At 37.1% G+C, this 21,576-nt stretch overlaps 1 protein-coding gene and 1 pseudogene across 6 annotated transcripts in view; both read right to left on the bottom strand.

Moving 5' to 3' along the window:
* CDKL5 (cyclin dependent kinase like 5) overlaps positions 1-21,576 on the bottom strand; it is a 163,001-nt gene that overhangs the window by 122,090 nt on the left and 19,335 nt on the right. The window lies entirely within an intron of this gene.
* Positions 8,912-12,765, bottom strand: LOC119523964 (annotated as a pseudogene).

Raw genomic sequence — 21,576 nt, 5'->3', positions numbered from 1 at the left:
CCCAAATTACCAGTATATTCATTCTTCTCTAGTACCCATGGAACTTTCTCCAGAATAGATCATGTGCTGGGCCACAAAACAAGACTCAATAAACTTAAAAATATTCAAATTATTCAAAGCACACTCTCTGATCACAATGGAATACAATCAGAAGTCAATAAATATCAAAGATTTAGAACATTCACAAATATCTGGAGGTTAAACAACACACTCCTAAACAATCGGTGGGTTAAAGAAGAAAGAGAAATTGCTAAATATCTAGAGATGAATGAAAATGAGAACACAACATTTCAAAACTTATGGGATGCAGCAAAGGCGGTATTGAGAGGGAAATTTATAGCTCTAAACACATACATTAAAAAGGAAGAAAGAGCTAAAATCAAAGAACTAATGGAACTGAGGAAGCTACAAAATGAACACCAAACTAATCCTAAACCAAGCTGAAGAAAAGAAATAACAAGGATTAAAGCAGAAATAAATGACATAGAGAACAACAAAAGAGAAACAAAGAGAGAGAAGAAATAAAGTAAATAAAACCAAAAGTTGGTTCTTTAAGATCAACAAGATTAACAAACCCTTAGCTAGACTGACAGAGTAAAAAAGAGAGAAGACAAAAATAAACAAAATAATGAATGAGAAAGGGGACATTACTGTGGATCCCGAAGAAATTTAAAAAATATCATACGAGGATACTGTGAACAACTGTACACCAAAAAACAAGATAATGTAGAGGTAATGGACAATTTCTTGGAAACACATGAACAACCTAGACTGTCCAGAGAAGAAATAGAAGACCGCAACAAACCAATCACAAGCAAAGAGATTCAAGCAAACATCAAAAAACTTCCCACAAATAAATGCCAAGGGCCAGATGGCTTTACAGGGGAATTCTACGAAACTTTCCAAAAAGAATTGACACCAGCCTTACTTAAACTCTTTCAAAAAATTGAAGAAAATGGAAAACTACCTAACTCATTTTATAAAGCTAACATCACTATAATACCAAAACCAGGTAAAGATGCTACAAGAAAGGAAAACTACAGGCCAATCTCCCTCATGAATACGGACACAAAACTTCTCAACAAAATACTTGCAAATCAAATCCAAAGACATTAAAAAAACATACACCATGACCAAGTGGGGGTCATTCCACGCATGCAAGGATGGTTCAACATAAGAAAATAAATCAATGTAATACAACACATTACCAAATCAAAAGAGAAGAATCAAATGATCATCTCAGTAGATGCTGAAAAGGCATTCAACAAAATCCAGCATCCTTTTTTGATAAAAACACTTCAAAAGGTAGGAATTGAAGGAAACTTCCTCAATATGATAAAGGGAATATATGAAAAACCCACAGCCAGCATAATACTCAATGGCAAGAGACTGAAAGCCTTCCCTCTAAGATTAGGAACAAGACAAGGATGCCCGCTGTCACCACTGTTATTCAACACTGTGTTAGAAGTGCCAGCCAGAGCATTCTAGCAAGACAAAGAAATAAAAAGCATCCAAATTGGAAAGGAAGAAGTACAACTGTCATTATATGCAGATATGATCTTATATTTGGAAAATCCTAAGAAATTGATGGCCCAGCTACTTGAGCTAATAAATTTAGCAAAGTAGCAGGATACAAGATTAATGCACATAAGTCAGTAATGTTCCTATACACTAGAAATGACCTAACTGAAGAGACATTCAAGAAAGATTCCATTCTCAGTAGCAACCAAAAAAATAAAGTACCTAGGAATAAACTTTACCAGAGATGTAAAAGACCTATACATACAAAATTATATAACTTTACTAAAAGAAATAGAAGGGGACCTAAAAAGATGGAAAAATATTCTGTGTTCATGGATAGGAAGGCTAAATGTCATTAAGATGTCAATTCTATCCAAATTCATCTACTGATTCAATGTAATTCAAATCAAAATTCCAACAACCTATTTTGCAGATATGGAAAAGCTAGTTATCAAATTTATTTGGAAGTGAAAGATGCCTCAAATTGCTAAAAACATTCTAAAAAAGAAAAACAAAGTGGGAGGACTTATACTTTCTGACTTTGAAGCTTACTATAAGGCCACAGTAGTCAAAACAGCATGGTACTCACACAAAGATAGACATATTGATCATTGGAATTGAATTGAGAATTCAGAGACAGACCCCCAGATCTATGTTTGACTGATCTTTGATAAGGCCCCCAAAACCACTGATCTGGGATATAATAATCTCTTCAACAAACGGGGCTGGGAGAATTGGCTATCTATATCCAAAAGAGTTTGTCAAAAAGGTGAAGAGGCAGCCAGCTCAATGGGAAAAAACGTTTGGAAACCATGTATCTGACAAAAGACTGATATCTTGCATATATAAAGAAATCCTACAACTCAACGACAATAGTACAAACAACCCAATTATAAAATGGGCAACAGATATGAAAAGACATTTCACTGAAGATGAAATAAAAATGGCTAAAAAAACACATGAAAAAATGTTCATCTTCACTAGCTATTAGGGAGATGCAAATTAAGACCGCAATAAGATATCATCTCACACCAATTAGAATGACTGCCATTAAACAAACAGGAAACTACGAAGGCTGGAGAGGATATGGAGAAATTGGAACTCTTATTCATTGTTGGTGGGACTATATAATGGATAGCCACTCTGGAAAACAGTCTGGCGGTTCCTTAGAAAACTAGATATCAATTTACCCTTCAATCCAGCAATTTCACTTCTCAATATATACCCAGATCTGAAAGCAGTGACACGAACAGATATTTTCACACTGATGTTCATAGAGGCATTGTTCACAATTGCCAAGAGATGGAAACAATCCAAATGCCCTTCAACAGATGAGTGGATAAACAAAATATGGTATATACACGATTGAATACTCCATGGCAGTAAGAAGGAACGAGGTTGTGAAACATATGACAACAAGGATGAAGCTTGAAGACATAATGCCGAGTGAAATAAGCCAGACAGAAAAAGAGAGATATTGTATGTTACCAATAATGTGAACTCTGTGAAAATGTAAAATAAATATTTTATATTGCCGAATGTAGGGGACACAGAGATAGACAGCAACTAGTGAAGGGGGAACAATAATCAAATAAGAACAGAAGGTATTGATGGTAATCTCAATGTTATGGGAATTCTCAGGAATGATTATGGTTTGCAAACTTTCTTGGGTATGGTAGGATCCTGTTGGAAGCAATGTAGTAATTTCAGGTTATTTGTTTTTCTTATTCCTTTTGTTTTGTTAGGGTTTTTTAATTTTCTTGGGGTATGGTAGGGACATGTTGGAAGCAATACAGTTATTTTAGGTTATTTGTTTTCTTAATCCTTCGTTTTGTTTTGTTTTAATTGCTTTTTTTAATTTGTTGATAAAGTAAAAAAAAGCTATTGCACTAAAAATTAGCTTCAATGTGGCTATTTTAGGTTATTCAGTTTTTCTTATACTTTTGTTTGATTATGATTTGTTAATTTTCTTGGTGTACGGAAGGAACATGTTGGAAGCAATGTAGTTATTTTAGATTGTTTTTCTTATTCCTTTGGTTGGATATGGTTTATCAATTTTCTTGGGTATGTTGGGAATATGTTGGAAGGAAAGTAGTTATTTTAGGTTATCTGTTTTCCTTAATCCTTTGCTTTGTTTTGTTTGAAATGCTGTGTTTTGTTTGTTTTGTCGGTTTTAATTTTTTGATAAACAAAGTTTAAAAAAAAGAACCAGGAGCACTTCTATTTGTAGAAAGATGGAGTAGAAATATTTTTACTTACTCCTGCTGCTAAGTAGAGCTAAAAACCCTGGACCCTGTGTGTGTGTGTGTGTGTGTGTGTGTGTGTGTGTGTGTGTGTGTGTGTGTATATAAAATACAAACCAAAGAAGACTCTAAAAGGGGTAAGAAGTTGTCAGACTGGCTACGGAACTCCAGACCCAAGGAACAACATAGTGGTGAGTTCTCTGTTTTCTTTTAGCCTTATATATCCCAGATTTGGTGCTGGAGAAGTGGCAACTCAGAAACACCAATGGGCACAGAATAAAAAATAGCTCCAACAAAAGCGTGCTTTCTCTAGCAAAAGGACCAGAAAAGGAACAGCCTAGAAAGAAAACTTTTACACAGTGATTGCCTTACTCCACCCAAATACCACAGTGAAAACTCGGGTCTTACCCATGCCAGGCAAGGCCAAGTAGAGAGCACAGACTTCTACCCTGGCCAGGCTGTAAAGAAGTACCCAAATCTCTCCCAGAGAAGACAGAGTTGGGTGCCAGGACTTTTACCCCGTCAGGTATAAATGATACCTCAGTGGTTTCGAGGAGCTCCTCCTTCTCCCCTCTGGGGCAGTATCAGAGAAGGCCTAGAAGAGAGTCAGGACTTTCACCATTGGCCAGCTGTAATGAAGCCTCTATTCTCATCTCCAGCTCTGTGTCATTGGAGGCCACTTGGAGAGCAGTAATAAGGCACTCTAGTCCCTCCCATCCCGGGTGGTTAGCAGAGACCTAGGGGGAACTTCAACTCCCAGCCACATTAAGCAGTAACAAGGAGCTCCTCGACACCAGGTGTCAATGGAGGTGGAGTGAGAAATTTCAACTTCTACCCCCATCTGGTAGAAATAAGGTGGCAACCCCCTTCCCTTGTTGGACCAGTGTCAGAAGATGCCACAGAAGATTTAAATAAGATTCGGGAGTCTCATCACATTAATACCCCAAATGTCCAGGTTTCAAAAGAAAATCACTTGCCCTACTAAGAACCTAGAAAACCTCAACATGCATGAGAAAAGTCTATCAAGAGACATCAACATGGAGATGACAGTGATGTCAGAATTATCTGACAAGGATTTTAAAGCAGCTAAGATAAAAATGATTTAACAAGCAATAACAAACACACTTGAAACAAATGAAAAAATAGGAAATCTCAGCAAAGAAAGGGTATAAAGAAGAACTTTACGAAACAAAAAATAAAATGCAAAAACTACAATAAAAAAACTTAATGGATAGGCTCAACAACAGCATGTAGAGGAAAGGAACGAATCAGTGAACTTGAAGATAGAACAACAGAAACTACCAGTCTGAACAATGCAGAGAAAAATAGATGGGAAAAAATTAACAGAACCTCAGTGACATGTGGCACCATAACAAAAGACCTAATATTTGTGTCATCAGAGTCCCAGAATGAGAGGAGAAACAAAAAAGGGACTGAAAAAGTATTCAGAAAAATAATGGCTGACATAAACCTACAGATTCAAGATGACATGTGAATTCCAAACAGGATAAACCCAAAGAAATCTACACCAAGATACATCACAGTCAAGCTTTTGAAAACTGAAGAAAAAGAAAAAAGTCTTGAAAGTGGTGAGAAAAAAACAGCACCTTACCTAATGGAGAGAAAAAAACCGGAATTACAGGAGATTCTCATCAGGAATCAAAAAGACCAAAAGGAAAGTGGCACAACAATTTCCAAGTGCTGATACAAAAGAACTGTCAACCGAGAATTCTATTTCAGACAAAAATATCCTTCAGAAACAAAGGGGAAATAAACACATTCTCAGATGAAGGAAAACTTAAAAGAAGTTTTTGCTAGCAAACCTACCCTTAAAGAATGGCTAAAGGAAATTTCCTAAACAGAAAGTAAATGATAACCAAAGAAGGTCTGGAACTTGAGAAAAGAAAAAACAGAATGGGTAAAAAATAAAGGGGGTCAGGGAGATAAATATAATAGACTATCCCTCTTCTTATGAGTTTCATAAATCATATTTGATGGTTGAAGCCAAAAATTTAAATAACACCACCTGATGTAATGCTCAATGTATATGGAAGAAATACTTAAGATACATATGCATAGGGAGGGTAAAGGGACCTAAAGTCAAGTATTTTACCACTTAAAGTGGTACAGATACCAGTAGATTGTTATAAGTTAACATATGTATATTGTCATACCTAGACCAATGACTAAGAATATTATACAAATTGATATACTAAAAAGCAATATAAACCAAGATGGAATCAAAAAAAGCATTGAAGAAGAAAATGAAACCAACAAGGTTTCACTGACATGTAAAACATTACACCCAACAACAGCAGAATATATATCTTTTTTAAGTACCCATGGAACATTCACCAAGATAGACCATATCTGGGAATATAATACAAACCTCAACAAACTTTAAAGACTTTGATTTTAAGGACAGAGTATGTCCTCTGACCAAAATGGAATCAAATTAAATACCAGTACGAGAAAGACAACAGGAAAATCTCCAAACACTTGGAAATTAAAACACTTCTAAATAATCCATGGGTCAAAGAGGAAGTCTCATAGGAAATTTTAAAGTTTCACAGAACTCAATGAAAATGAAAATAAATCATATTGAAATATGTGGGAAGCAGCTAAAGCAGTGCTGAGAAGGAAATTTATAGCACTAAATGCATACATTAGAAAAGAGGAAAGGTCTCAAACCAATAATCTAAATTCTTACATTGAGACTAGAAAAAGAAAATAAACCCAAAGCAAACATAAGTTAAGAAATAAAAAGATAAGAGCAGAAATCAATGAAGTTGAAAGCAGGAAAACAATTGAGGAAATCAATGAAGAAAAAAGTCAGTTCCTCAAAAAGATCAATAAAATTGACAAACCTCTAGCAAGGCTGACAAAGTTTTATTAAAAAGAGAGAAGACTCAGGCACAAGTATCCTCAACAAAATATTAGCAAAGAGAATTTGGCAATGTATATAAAAAACTATACATCATGACTGAGTTGGATTTATTTCAGTATGCGAGGCTGATTCAGCATTCAAAAATCAATGTAATCTACCCTATCAACAGGGTAAAGAAGAAAAATCATATGATCATAGAAATTAACACAGTACAATAATTTGAAAAAGTCCAATACCATTCATGATAAAAACTCTTAGGCAAACTAGGAATAGAATGGAATTTCCTCAACTTGATAAAGAGTTCTAGAGAAACCTACAGCTAACATCTTATTGAATGGCAAAAGACTGACTGCTTTCTTGATTGAGAACGAGATGAGAACGTCTGCTCTCACCATTCTTATTCAACACAGTACTGGAACTTCCAGCTAGAGTAATAAGGCAAGAAATAATAAGATTTGACACTATTTACAGGTGACGTGATTGTCTATGTAGAAAACTCGAAGGAATCTACAAAACTAGAATATAAGTGAGTTCAGCAAAGTTGTAGGATACAAGATCAACACAAGAATCAATCATATTTCTATATACAAACAACAAACATGTAGACACCAAAATTACAAACAGAATACCATTTATAATTCTCCAAGAAAAATGAAATATTTAAGTATAACTCAAACAAAATATGTACAGGATCTGTATCCTGAAAATTACAAAGTGTTGCTGAAAGAAATCTAAGTCCTAAATAGACAGAGAAACTTACCATGTTTAGGGAATAGAAGACTCAACAAAATAAAGATGTCCGTTCTTCCCAAATGGATAACAAGTTTAATGCAACTCCAATCAAAATCCCAAGTGTTTCGTAGACATAGACAAACTTGTTCTAAAATTTCAGTGGGAAGGAACATGTCCCAGAACAGCTAACAAAATTTTTAAAGAGCAGAACTAAGTAGGGGGAATCAATCTATTGAAGTCAAGGCTTACTAAATAGCTATGTACAATTATCCAGCAGTGTGATAATGGCAGAGGGATAGACAAATACATCAATGGAACAGAACAGAGAACCCAGAAACAGAATCACACAAATATGCCCAACTGATTTTTGACAAAAGTACAAAGCGAATTCTGTGGAGAAGGGATAGACTTTTCAATGAATGGTGCTGAAACAGTTGGGCATTCATAGGTGGGGAAAAAAAAAATGAACTCCGACCTAAATCTCACATCTTACCTAAAATATACTCAAAACAGAGCATGGACTTAAATGCAAAATCTAAATCTGTAAAACTTTCTGAAACAAACATAGAAAAATCTTTGGGAACTAGGGCTAAGCAAAGAGTTCTGAGACCTGACACCAAAAGCACAATCCATCAAAGGAAAAAACGATAAGTTGGACCTCATCAAAATTAAAATATTTTGCTCTGCAAAAGACCCTGGTTAAGATGAAGAGACAAGCTACAGAATGGGAGAAAATATTTTCAAACCATGTATCTGATAAAATACTTGAATCTAGAATAAAGAATTCCCTAAACTCAACAGTAATAAAACAAAAAATCCCATTAGAAAATGAACAAAAGACACAGATATTTCACCAGAGGATATACAAATAGCAAATAAATGAAAAGATGCTCAATATCATTAACTATTACAGAAATGCAAACTTAAACTATAATGAGGTTCATTACACACCTACTAGAACTGCCAAAATAAAAAATAGTGACACCACCAAATGCTGTTGAGGATGTGGAGAAAGAGGATCACTCACTTATTTCTTATGGGAATGTAAAATGGTACAGTCACTCTGGAAGACTCAGGCATTTTCTTACAAAACTAAACACATAGCTACCATACAACGCAGCAACTGCACTCTTTGGCATTTATCCAGGGAAATGAAACTTATGTTTACACAAAACCTATATATGAATATTCATGGCAGCTTTATTCATAATAGCCCAAACCTGGAAAAACCCAAACGTCTTTCAACAGGTGAATAAACTGCAGTACCTCCATTCCACAGAATATTACTCAGAAAGAAAAAAAAAAAAAGAAAGAAAGAAAGAAGGAAGGAAGGAAGGAACAAATTATCAGGTCACACAACTTGGATGGATTTCAAGAGATTTAAGCTGAGTGAACAAAGTCAATATCAAAAGGTTATGCATTGTGTCATTCCATTTAAAAAGCATTCTTGAAATGACAAAATTATAGAAATGAAGAAAAGATGAGTGGTTGCCAGGGGTTAGGGAGTGGGGAAGGGAGAGATGTGGCTATGGTTATAAAAAGATGACACGAGGGATCCTCATGATAGAACCATTCTGTATCTTGACTATGGTAGTCACATGAATCTACACTTGTGATAAAACTGCATAGAACTAAGTACACACATACACACAAATGAGTATATGTAAAACTGATGAAATCTGAGTAAGGTCAATGAATTGCAGCAATGTCAGTTTAATAGTTGTGATATTAGAATAGTTATACAAGAAGTTACTATTAGAAGAAGCTGGGTGAAGGGTATACAGGATCTCTGTATTTCTTACAACTGCATGTGAATCTACAATTATCTCAAAATACTAAGTTTTTCAAAAAAAGCAAGCTACATATGAAAATCAATGTGAAACAGGGAGTGAGGGTGACAGTGACCAATCTGATTCCAAGGTTTAGGAAGTTTTGCAGTGCCCAACAGGCACACATACTCCATTAGTAAATAACTGATTATTCCTCACAAAAGGGCTGTAAAAAGGAAATGTGAAAGACTCTTCATTTACCCAAGAGACTGGAATTTCCAAAAGAGACTGTTTATACCATTAGCAAAAGATGCTACGGAGTGGCAGGTTTAACATTTAAGTTGTCCCCCACTTCTTCCCCCAGTGCCCGTGGGGTGGGAGGAAGCTTCTGAGAAAGATTAGAGTGGTCACAAAGAAAAAAGAAGCAACGTTTTTGTTTTATGCACACGTGGAAGTAGTAGGTATATCTGTGGATCCTGGTACAAATAATTAAAGATGTTATTACTAAAGTCTTCTGTAACGTAGTCACCACAACTTCCTTTCTAAAACTCTTGATTCTAGGGTATCCTGCTTAAATTAAGGTGTATACCAACAAACAGTTCAAAAGACTAGGAAAGACCAGTGCACCCAGAAACTCCCAGGGGAAGCAGACACAGGGGTTGCTCTCTTGAAACTTTATTGACTAAATAATACTATCAGGAACAAATGATCTGGTGGACTAGGTCTACAATGCATGCAATAAAGTTGAACATGACAGTAGCTTAACATGGAATATCAAACAAATTAGTATTTCTCATTGTACAAAACCGTTTCTATAGCTGTTATGCAAGAATAAAGGTATGAAAGTTAGCATTTTCACCACATCTGGGAAGAGCTTAAAAAAGGCATCTGAAGAAACTGGTAGATTTCTTTAGTATACATTTCAAATAAAGTAGTTACATGTGTGCTACTTAAACCTCTTTAACTCTCTCTTGCATTCCAAATTAAATCTTAGTACAAACATCAAAGTAACTGGTCACCCCAAAAGACCGATCGTCAAACTCATAACAGAATACACTTTCTGAATTAATGTGTATTAAGCAGGGTAAAGCCAAGAAATATCAGTTATTGCAAAATACATGTAAGGACATTTAATAGCCCAGCTCTAAGCATTTAAGTCTTTCACATTAACAACTAAAGCCTGTTTCCAGTACTAAAATTCTATCAATCAAGTATCAGTGATTACATTTCAGAAAAAGGAAATCATTCTTGTCAGGAATAGCATCACTGCTATATTCTAAAGAAGGGGGGGGGGGGGCGGAGAGAAACTAACCATAATTAACAGAACCAGAATCCCTAATAGAATACATGGGAGAGGAAAAAAAGTCTTACTTTCATAGAAGGAATTATGTAATGTTAACACCATTCTTGCCCATAACACAAAACCCATGAGAAAGGCTCAAACTTGAACACTGTTTATGCATTATTTAAAAATCGATGTTAATGAGTTTAAGACTGTATCTGCATATACCAATACATGGCAAGTAAAACATACTCCTACATACACATACACCAAGAAGTGATTGTTAAATATTGTGCAGGGCTTGTCTCCCTGATTCTAACTCAAAGAATGACAAGTGATATCCAAACTGTTTTAAAAGAGCTTACAAAAACGATTAAATAAACATGAAGAGGAATCAAGGAATGATGACAATGAAGTGATGTTAATGGTATGATGCAAGTGGATATAAAAAAAAAAAGTATACATGACTGCCTGAGATTTGCAAATGCATGGAAAGTCTTTTTCTGTGGGCCTTGTCTGAACATTTAACTGATACTAAGGATAAAAAGTATAGTAGCACAAGTCCATTGACGCCTGGAGGATTAGGCCTAAAAATCTTACTTTCAAGGTGCAAATTTTAACAAGGGAATGTTTTAGCAGGGATAAAAGGATGGTCCCAGGTATTTCATTTGTGAAAAAAAAAAAAGTTCAGGAATTATTTTTTCTGGTCAAAAGTTATTTCAATTTCTTGATAAAACAAATTTAGCTACAAATATCACTCACTCTTTCACATACACAGAACCATACTAGGGGAGAATGGTGGAGAAAAAGCTCTTACCTATGCATCACCTAATGCAACTTTTATTTAGAATTTAAGCTCTTTGAATCAATTACTTTAAATACCAACGTGCACATCCCTTAATCTCTCTCTTTCCAGCCTCCTATCCCAGGCACCTCCAAAAGAACCCTGGTATTCTAAGGTCTTTGCATCTGCCAAGCCTCAAGACAAGGTTGTTGAGTATCACCTCCACTGGAACCAAGGTGCACTTTCTACTGCACTTTTGTTTTCTTTCACAACTGAATGGAATCTTAATTATTTCAAGCATGAATCTAGAGCTCTAGGTCATCAGGCTGAGGTCTAATACTGGTAGGACTACTTGCTCTGCCGGAAGACTGCTGGTCCACATGGCTAGTGGCTGCAGTTTGTACCCAGCAGCTAGTTCATTCAGAATTCTGGTTATCATCAGAGTAATCAAAAGGCTGTGCATAGGAGTTAGAGATGGTGCTTCCTGACTACCCCATTTGATTTAGCTATGCAGTACAATTAGCCCGGTTTTTTCTCACTTCCTTGTTTGTTGTAATTGCAGCAGGAAGAACTATTTTGTCTCCAGTCCCCGGCTTGTCCCTGGAAGGAGACATGGACGACAGCACAGCAGTTGGTGAGGAGCAATTGTTGAAATAAGCATATTTTGGAGATAGTCCATCTGTGGAGAGGTTCTGTAGATCAATTGAAGCTTGGTAAGGAACACTCTGTCCCTTCACACGATCCTTAATGCTCTTGAAGACAACATAGACTAACTCAATGATGTTCAAAGTGAGAGACATCAAGGACACCACCAGCAAGAAGATGATGAAGATGCTTTTCTCCATGGGGCGAGAGAGGAAGCAGTCCACCTGATGTGGGCAGGGCTCTCTTTTGCAAGTGTAAAATGCACTCAAGCTGAATCCATAGAGGTGCCACTGGATCAGCAAGAAGGCCATCTCAAAGACAGACTTGAAGAAGATGCTGAGGATGTAGGTCCGCAGTAGGCTCCCCCGCATTACCACCTCCCCGTGTTCTCCAATACCATACTTAAGCTTCCTTATTTCAATTTCCTGCAAGTGCATCTCCATGTCGACACCATTGGTTTGGGCAACTTTGAGTTCCTCTTCTTTCTTGTTCAACTTCTCTTCTTTTCGCAACACACAGAACACATGAGACAGGTACAAGAGTGTGGGTACAGACACAAATATGATCTGTAGGACCCAGAAGCGCACGTGAGAGATTGGGAAGGACTTATCATAGCAGATGTTTTCACAGCTTGGTTGTCGAGTGTTAAAACGAAAGGCAAACTGCTCATCATCCCAGGCTGACTCAACTGCTATCCCCAGTAGCAGGATTCCGCAAATGAAAAGGACTGAGAGCCACACCTTCCCTTCAGCAGTAGAATAGGCTTGAACCTTGTCCAGGAGTTGGCCTAAGGCATTCCAATCACTCACGTTGCCTGGGGGCTGTTCTTTTCGCTTAAAAGAAGTGAAGTAGGCATGCCAAGTGACTGCACTCCTTGGAGGATGAAGTAAAATGAAAAAGTAAGTTCAAGCACTCAAAACTATCCTATTTAAATTATAACCATCCACTGCTGTTTTGTACTCTCCTCATTCCTTCCCCCTAATGAAAACAAATCACAGAGGCCTGATAAAAGCAAAGGTGGATTCATTTTTATACATGGTGAGTGAATACTCTTAAATAAGAACATACATGTATCTCAAAGGGGGCAAGTTATAAAAATGGGGGAATAAAATAAACAAATCTAAAGGTCTCCTTCAATCCCAGAATAAAGCAAACTCTGGAAATAATGCCTCAAAGACAGAAATGGAAATAACAATCAATACTCTTATGTTGATTGATTTACCTTCAGAAGTATCAGGGCCAGCCTTTCTCAAATGAATAGTATATTCATTCAACCATTATTTATTAGGTGACTATTAGAAGCCAGGTACTGTACTAGGCACTGGCTGCTACTGGTGAGTGAAACAGACATAATTCCTGTACTTGTAAAACTTATAATCAGATGGGGGAAACATAATTAAAAGTATGGTATTTAATTGATTCTAACACAAATAATAAAATACACCATTATTTTACTAACCACTCAGAAAGAAATCAAGGTTTTCAGTGTAAGATGCATTCTAATTTTGGAAACGTGAAAATAAAATATGCAACTCAGAATCAATGAGAAAGGCTAAATGAACAAGTGCACACAATTACAAATTTAAATAAGTGTCAAGAAGGAAACGAATAGGAGACAGTGATCAGGGAATAACGCGAGGAAACCCAGACCAGACAGGACAGAGTCAGCAAGGCAAAGAGTAGGAAAATTGCTGCAGGTGAAGGAAGTAGCCTGTGCAAGGGTTTGAAAGAGGGGAGAACTCCCTTTATTCAAGAACCGCCTCTATTCAAGGCAGACAGTATGGTTCTAAGGTAGTGGGCAAAGGAAGAGGCAGCATGGTATGAGACTGTGGCTGTGGTTGTGGGCTACTTCAGGTGTCCCACCTAGAAGCATCAGGGAAGCGCAGGGGCAAAAAGCAAGAGAAACTGGGTAGCTGGGGCAAGACTGAGATGACAGGAAAAGTTACTGATAGATCAGGAGCTCTAGGGGAGAGTGGAAGGGTTGGGGGAGGATGACCAGATCAGATATAAGGATGTATGGAACACTACAGGGATGAGGATTCTGGTGATAACAGATGGCCAGAGAGTTTTGGTAGTAACAAAAAGTAAAAGAGGATGTCAAGAACAGTTGACTTTGTCCTGAGAGTCTCTGGAGAAGGGAATAGACACTGAATTCTGGATCTGTGATCCTGAATGTTTTGGTGAATGGAATGGCATTTTCCAAGGATAGCTGCCATCCCAGGTAGCATGAAGTAGCAAGATCAAGACAAAAGAAGAACCACTGCTCCCCCGTTATCAGGATTGGAGGTCAGGTCATGAACAACAGGGGTTCTAATTTAAATATTTATTTATCGAACATGGGCAATCTATCTTCAGCTGAATTGTTGGTTAATATGAATAAGCTGACACACTGTGTTCATTCGTGTGGGTTTTCTTCTAGGATATCATTACAATATGTCAAGAGTTGTAATACATTTTCAGGAGGAGCATTACTGATACCACCCACTAATCTATTAAAGGTGAGAGGAATTTGGCTTGGCATGCAATATATTAACTGCACCACTACTAAAGACTTGCTGTTCTTTATATATGTCCTCGCTGCAGCCCAGATTTCTCTAAACAAAAGCACAGGAAAAGATTTATGCCTCTATTTCAGAGCATGCTAGACAAAGGGATCTTATCTTAAAACAGATCAAAGCTAATTGATTATTACATGAGAAAAAATAATTTCCAGAAAAAATCCTTTCAATACAACATCAAGTCATCATTTTAGAAGAAATGTGAGTTAGTATTCTAAAAGAATCTTCTTAAAATGAAACCTAAAAAAAGGTCAAGCCTAATATAATTTACAACATCTCAATCACCTGAAGTTGGCTGCAACTGTTATCCAAGGATAAGAACTGAACCCTGTCAAAATGTAACCTTTTAGAAGTAATCAAATTATAAGCCTTTAAAGCACACACAGTACTTTCTCAGTTGCTTAAATAGGACATTGTAGCCAAACTGCCCCCTATCGCACAGATGCTGAAAGTCCCTAACAGTTATAATTTATAATTAATACATTTTTCAATGTTAACTGAAAGCAAGTCATTGCCAGCATAAGAGTTCTGCATATATTCTTATTAGTTTTTCAAATTTAAACAGTGCTTAGTCTCTAGAGATTTCAGAGTGTCTTAGAAAATTGAGTTAACTTCTTCAAAAATAAGTGAGGTGAAATAATAACAAGTGAAAGTTAAAGAAAAGAATCCCCAGGTGTAATAATTCTAGTTAACTTGGGGCAAAGTTATTAATGATTTTCTAGAACTAAAAGGTCTTGAATTTTCAGAACAAATATTTTGTTCCGAAAAAGGTTTTATTAAGCACGTGAGAATATACAGATTTGCAATTCAAAGGGATGAAAATAACAGAATGAGTCATCTCAGCAAAGCAAATGGCTTGTAGGAAAGTTAAAAACCTCTTGCTGAATATTATTTTTAAACTGGACAAGATATTTCCAATTTAAAAATATAAATGTAGGACTTGCAGTTTCAGCTCTGACATGTAAAGAGCATGGTAGTTGTTGCTCTTGTCCTTACAAGAAAAAAGCAGAACAAATTGAAAAATCAACAGCTTTTCTTAGACCCATCAGATAACTGAGGTCACAGGGCAAAACTATACCCTGAAATCTGGAGAGACAGGCAAACACAGTGAACTACAGTCAAGACCAGCTTACCTGGAGCAGATGCGGCTGAACTGTACACTGGTAGGAGCACTTAAAAGGGTAATTCTGACGAATTGCTGGAGTCTTAATGTGACTAGCTTGAGAGTGAGAAGTCCTGGGAGCCCAGTCTAAGGAGGACCTCCACACTCTTGTGGCTTTACCTCCAGGAACCTTACCAGGTTCTGACTGTGAAGATCCAAGAAAAATCTCCTCCCCTCTTGAGCAGGGAGAGGAGAAAAAGTAACCACTCTGAAATATGCCCAGGGAAAAAGTAACCATTTTGAAATAAGCCCAGAACATTCTCCATAACAAAGGTCAACACACAAGTGGAATCTTTATCACAGCCTTATCTGTCCAGAGAAGACAATTAGCCCACTACAGCCCCTACAGTCTTCTGTGTCACCTTGGGGTGGGGTGGGTGGTGGTGGTAAAGAAAGGCTTCTGAAAGTTACTGCCCACAACTCATGTCCACCAAGACTGAGATTTAATCACATGATTATGTATACAATGTGATCCCCTCCCCCATCCCACACTATCACTATCCTGTTAACAGGGCTTTAGTTTAATAACAGTGGATTACAGAATCAGAAGTTACAGAGTCTATTTAAGGAGGAGTTCTTAGGGAAACCCAAAGAGAACAGGGGAGGAAAATAAACAAAAAAACCCAACAGACACCAGAGGAAATTGAAGCCTCTGACACCTACAATTATAGCAAACATTAAACACAACCCATTTAGTCAGATTAATGTAAAACCTCACACTAGAGGCCTATTTACCTCTGTTCCTATTACCTGATACATCATGTCTGGCTTTCAAAGAAGAAAACAAAACAAAACAAACAAACAAACAAAAAAACATACAAGGCAAGCTAAAAAACAAAGAAAGCATCAGAACCACACTCAGATATAACACAGATTTTGGAATTACCACATAGGGAACTTAAAATAACTATGATTAATATGTAAAGAGATTTACAGAAAAAGTAGACAGCAGGCAAGACCAGAAAAGTAATATAAGCAGAGAGATGGAAACTCAAAAACCACTTTAACAAAATGAAGAATGTCTTTATTGCCTCATCAGTAGATTGGACACAACCAAGAAAAGAATCAGGGAGTTTGAAGAAATGTCAATAGAGGCTTCCAAACAGAAATGCAAAGAGATAAAAGACTGGGGGAAAAAATATCCAAGAACTATGGGACAAATACAAAAGGTGTGCCATACATATAATTAGAATAACAGAAGGAAAAGAAATAGAGAAAGGAGCAGAAGAAATATTTGAAGTAATAATGGCTGAGAATTTCCCCAAATTAATGACAAACACCTAACTACAAATCTAGGAATCTTGGAGAAAGCCAAGCAGGATAAATACCCCCCAAAAATCTACCTCATGGCACATCACATTAAAATGGAAAGAAACCAAAGAAAATCTTAAAAGAAGCTGGGGTTGGGTGGGACTGGGGGACACCTTACCTATAGAGGATCAAGAATAAGAATTACATCTGATTTCTTGTAAGAAACCATGCAAGCAAGAAAACAATAGAAAGAAATTTTTAAGTGATGGGGCAGGGGGAACCAACCTAGAAGTCTTTATCCAGCAAAACTATCCTTCAAAATTAAAGGAGAGGCTCCTAAGTCTTTGAAGCCAGTCACCTTGGTTATAAAAAATGGGTGAGAGGAGTGACATCATCAGGATGGCAACATAAACAGCTACTGAAAACCTCTCCCCAGAGATTCAGTGGGGGGGGGCGGAAAAAAAGGACAATTCTAACTTGTTAAGAACTCTGAAGTAAGGTATAGCCTAGAAAAAGGATACCACAAATGCTGAATTGAAGAAAGAGAAAAATAACAGGTAGGAAACTTCTGACCTGGACTGGCCAGTCTTCTCCCCTCCCCCTCACTCAGTCCCATGAAGCTCAGTCCCAGAGGAAGCACCCAGGATCCCTTCTACCTCCCACTGGGGACACAGACTATAAAATGTCTCACAGTAGTGAGTCAGATCCACACTTGTATCAGGACACAGAGAACCAGGCCGAAAGGGACCCATAACAGGATTTAAGGGGCTGGAGAGGGCAGAATATAGAAGGGCAAAAAGGAGGTGTTTCCAAAATGGAGGATCAGGGAGGGAATGGCAGAATTTTTCCCCAAAGCAGGAAGTAGCCAGGCAGAAGCTATCTGAATCAACCATTTGGGGATCCAGGAGACAGGGGAGGACACTTCAAGGCCTAGGTAAGTGAGGGATGAACACATAGAAAACATAGACAGAGACTGTATTTCCAGCCATCGGTTCTGGTGCCCACCTCCCACCCTTGATGGAAATAGCAGTGAGCAGCCAGAGCCTTGCCTAGGGGATAGCTGCAGACTGGGGCAGCTGGGGAAATCCTCCGCCACACATAAACCATGGGACATAGCCCCACATTGAGCCAGACTTTGGCCAGTGAAGTGAGGGCACAAGAACCCCACAGTTCTAGCCCCACCCAGTCAGATGCTGTAGGGTTCCAGGAGGTAAACAGCTTCTGTGGATAATTAAGTCACTGAACATCACCATCTGATAGGCAGTCTGGAAAATGCAGGTGAAAACTGCAGGGCTTTTCAGAGCCTTCCCAGACCCTATCCTAGGCCCATCAGAGCTGGTCTGCAACCCCTACAAAGGTACCCGGCCCTCTTTTGGCTGAGAAATATGACCCAACTGGCAAATCAGTGCCCTAAAACAAACCCAGGCAATAACTAAGTCCTAAACAAGAGAGAGAAATCAATCTTCAGAATAGACCCATCAAGATAATCAGATGACGAGATATCAGCAAAAATGCACAAGGCATGCTAAAACTCAAGAAGAAATGTCCCAGTCAAAGGAACAAATAAAAAAGTTGGAGGAGACACAGATCTGGAACAACCAAAGATGTGCAAACAAATCTTCTGAATCAATTCAAAGAAATGAAGGAAAATGTGTATAAAGATATAAAGGGTATTAAGAACACACTTGAAGAGCATAAAGAATACATAGAAAAATAATAGATCTTATCAAAATAAGACACTGTAGATGAAATTAAAAATATACTGGAGACACACAACAGATTTGAAGAGGCAGAAGAATCAGCAAGCTAGAAGACAGATCAACCAAATTTGAACAGACAAAAAAAGAGATGGAGGGAAAAAATGGAAAAATTTTAGCAGTCTCAGGGAATTGATTGTTGACACAAAGTGCACAAACATATGTGCCATGGGTGTCCCAGAAGGAGAAGGGAAAAGGGCCAAGAAAAATATTCAAAGAAATAATGGCTGAAAATTTCCCAACCCTTATAAAAGACATAAGTATGCAAACCCAAAAAGATCAACGTACTCCAAACAGAATAGATCTGAATAGACCCACTCCAAGACACATACAAATCAGACTGTCAAATGGTGAAGAGAAGGAGAAAATTCTGAAAACAGCAAGAGAAAAGCAATTCACCACATACCAGGGAAGCCAAATAAGACTAGGTGCTGATTTTTCATCAGATGCTATGGAGGCGAGAAGGCAGTGGTATGACATATTTACGATACAGAAAAAGAAAAATTGCCAGTCAAGAATTCTCTATCCAGGAAAGCTCTCCTTCAAAAGTGATGGAGAGTTTAAAATATTCACAGATAAACAGAAGCTGAGAGAGTTCATTAATAAGAGATTGGCCCTAAGAGAACTGCTGAAGGGAGCAGTGCCAGCTGAAAAGAAAAAACAGGAGAAAGAAGTATGGAAGAGGGCAAAGAATTGAAGAGTATTAATAAGGGTAACGTACAGGATGAAAAGAGAGAAAAAAATAGGCTGGACCAAAAAACAAAACAAAACAAAACAAACAAACAAAAACAAAAACAAATGATAAGATGGTTGAATTAAGGACTGCCTTTACAGCAATAACTTTGAATGTTAATGGATCAAACTCCCCAATCAAAAGACACAGATTGGCATAATGGATTTAAAAACATGATCCATCTATAATCTGTTTACAAGAGACTTGCCTTAGATCCAAAGATACAAACAGGTTGAAAGTAAAAAGATGGGACAACTGGATACCCATAACCAAAAGACTGAAAGAGGAACCCTATCTCACACTCTATACAAAAAATTAACTCAAAATGGACCAAAGACCTAAATATAAGAACCAATACCATAAAAACTCCTGGAAGAAAATGTAGGGAACCATTTGCAAGATCTATTGATAGGGGGCAGTTTCTTAGACTTTACACCCAAAGAACAATCAATGAAAGAAAAAAATAGTTAAATGGGAACTCCTCAAAATCGAATACATCAGTGTTTCAAAGGACTTTGTCAAAATGGTGAAAAGGCAACCAACTCAATGGAAGAAAATATTTGGAAACCTTGATAAGGGTTTGATATCCAGAAGATATAAAGAAATCCTACAGCTCAACAATAAAAAGACAAACAACCCAATATAAAAATGGGCAAAATACATGAATTTTCCAAAGAGGAAATACAGATGGCTAAGAAACACATGAAAAGATGTTCAGCTTCACCAGCTACTAGGGAAATGCAAATCAAAGCCACAGTGAGGTATCATCTCACACACATTAGAGTGGCCACATTAAACAAGCAGGAAGCTACAAGTGTTGGAAAGGATGTGGAGAAATTGAAACACTTATTCACTACAGGTGGGAATCTAAAATGGTACAGCTGCTGTGGAGGATGTTTTGTCGGTTCCTCAGAATGCTATGTATGGCGCTGCCTTACGACCTGGCAATCCTGCTACTTGCGATATACCTGGAAAATCTGAAAGCAGGGACGCAAACAGACATCTGCACACCTATGTTTATAGTGGCATTATTCACAATTGCGAATAGTTGGAAACAACCCAAGTGTCCATTAATAGATGAATGGATAAACAAAACATGGTATATACATATGATGAATATTATTCAGCCAGTGGTAAGAAGGAATGAGGTCCTGAAACATGCGTCAACATGGATCAACCTTGACATTAAGTGAAATATGTCAGACACAAAAGGATAAATAATGTATGATCTCATTGAAATGAACGAACATGTAAATGAAGACATAAAATATAGCATATAATATCAGGATACAGAATGAGGCTAAAGAATGGGGAGTGGTTGCTTAATACATGCAGAAATGTTTAACTAGGTTGAACATAAATGTTTGGAAATGGACAGAGGTGATGGTAGTAAGTTATTGTGAGAATAATTAACAGTGCTGAATGGTGTGTGAATGTGGTGGAAAGGGGAAGTTTAAAGTCATGTATGTCACCAGAAGGAAAGTCAGAGGTTAAAACATTGGAATGTATAACACAGTGAATCTCATGGTAGACAATGCCATGATTAACTGTATAAATATGAAAAAGCTCTTTCATGAACTAGAACAAATGTATAACACTATTATAAGGAGTTAATATTAGAGGGGTTTATGGGAAAAAAATGTGCCTATTGCAAACTATGCACTATAGTTAACAGTAATAATTTAATACTCTTTCATCAACAGTAACAAATGTACTACACCAATACTGTGGATCAATAATGGGGGGGGGGGGGTAAGGGGAATGGGAGGATTTGGGCTTTATTTTTTATTTTTATTTCTTTTTCTGGAGTAATGAAAACGTTGTAAAATTGATCATGGGGTTGTGATGATAACTGTGAGCCAATGGATAGCTTGTATTGTGTGACTACATCTCAATAATACTGCATTAAATTAATTAATTAATTAAAAGTGAGGGAAAAATAAAGACTTTGTCAGACAAAGACTTAGGGAATCTATCATCACTAGATATGTCCTGCAAGACACTGTTAAAAGAAATTCTTCAGAGAGAAGGAAAATGATATATAGGTCGGAACTTTGGATCTATATAAAGAAAAGAAGAACATTGGAGAAGGACTAAATGAAGGTAAAATTATTTTTTTTTAATTTTCTCATTCTTTAATTGACCTAATAGATAACTATTCAAAGTAATAAAAGTAACAATGTATTGAGTGATTGTAGATGAGTTAAGTGAAATGAAGGCTAGCAGTGGTATAAAGAACAGAAAGGATTAGA

The sequence above is a fragment of the Choloepus didactylus genome, chromosome Y (assembly GCF_015220235.1).
Source record: "Choloepus didactylus isolate mChoDid1 chromosome Y, mChoDid1.pri, whole genome shotgun sequence".
Taxonomy (NCBI): domain Eukaryota; kingdom Metazoa; phylum Chordata; class Mammalia; order Pilosa; family Megalonychidae; genus Choloepus; species Choloepus didactylus.
The sequence above is the reverse complement of the archived record's forward strand: the minus strand, read 5'-3'. Positions and strand labels throughout refer to the sequence as shown.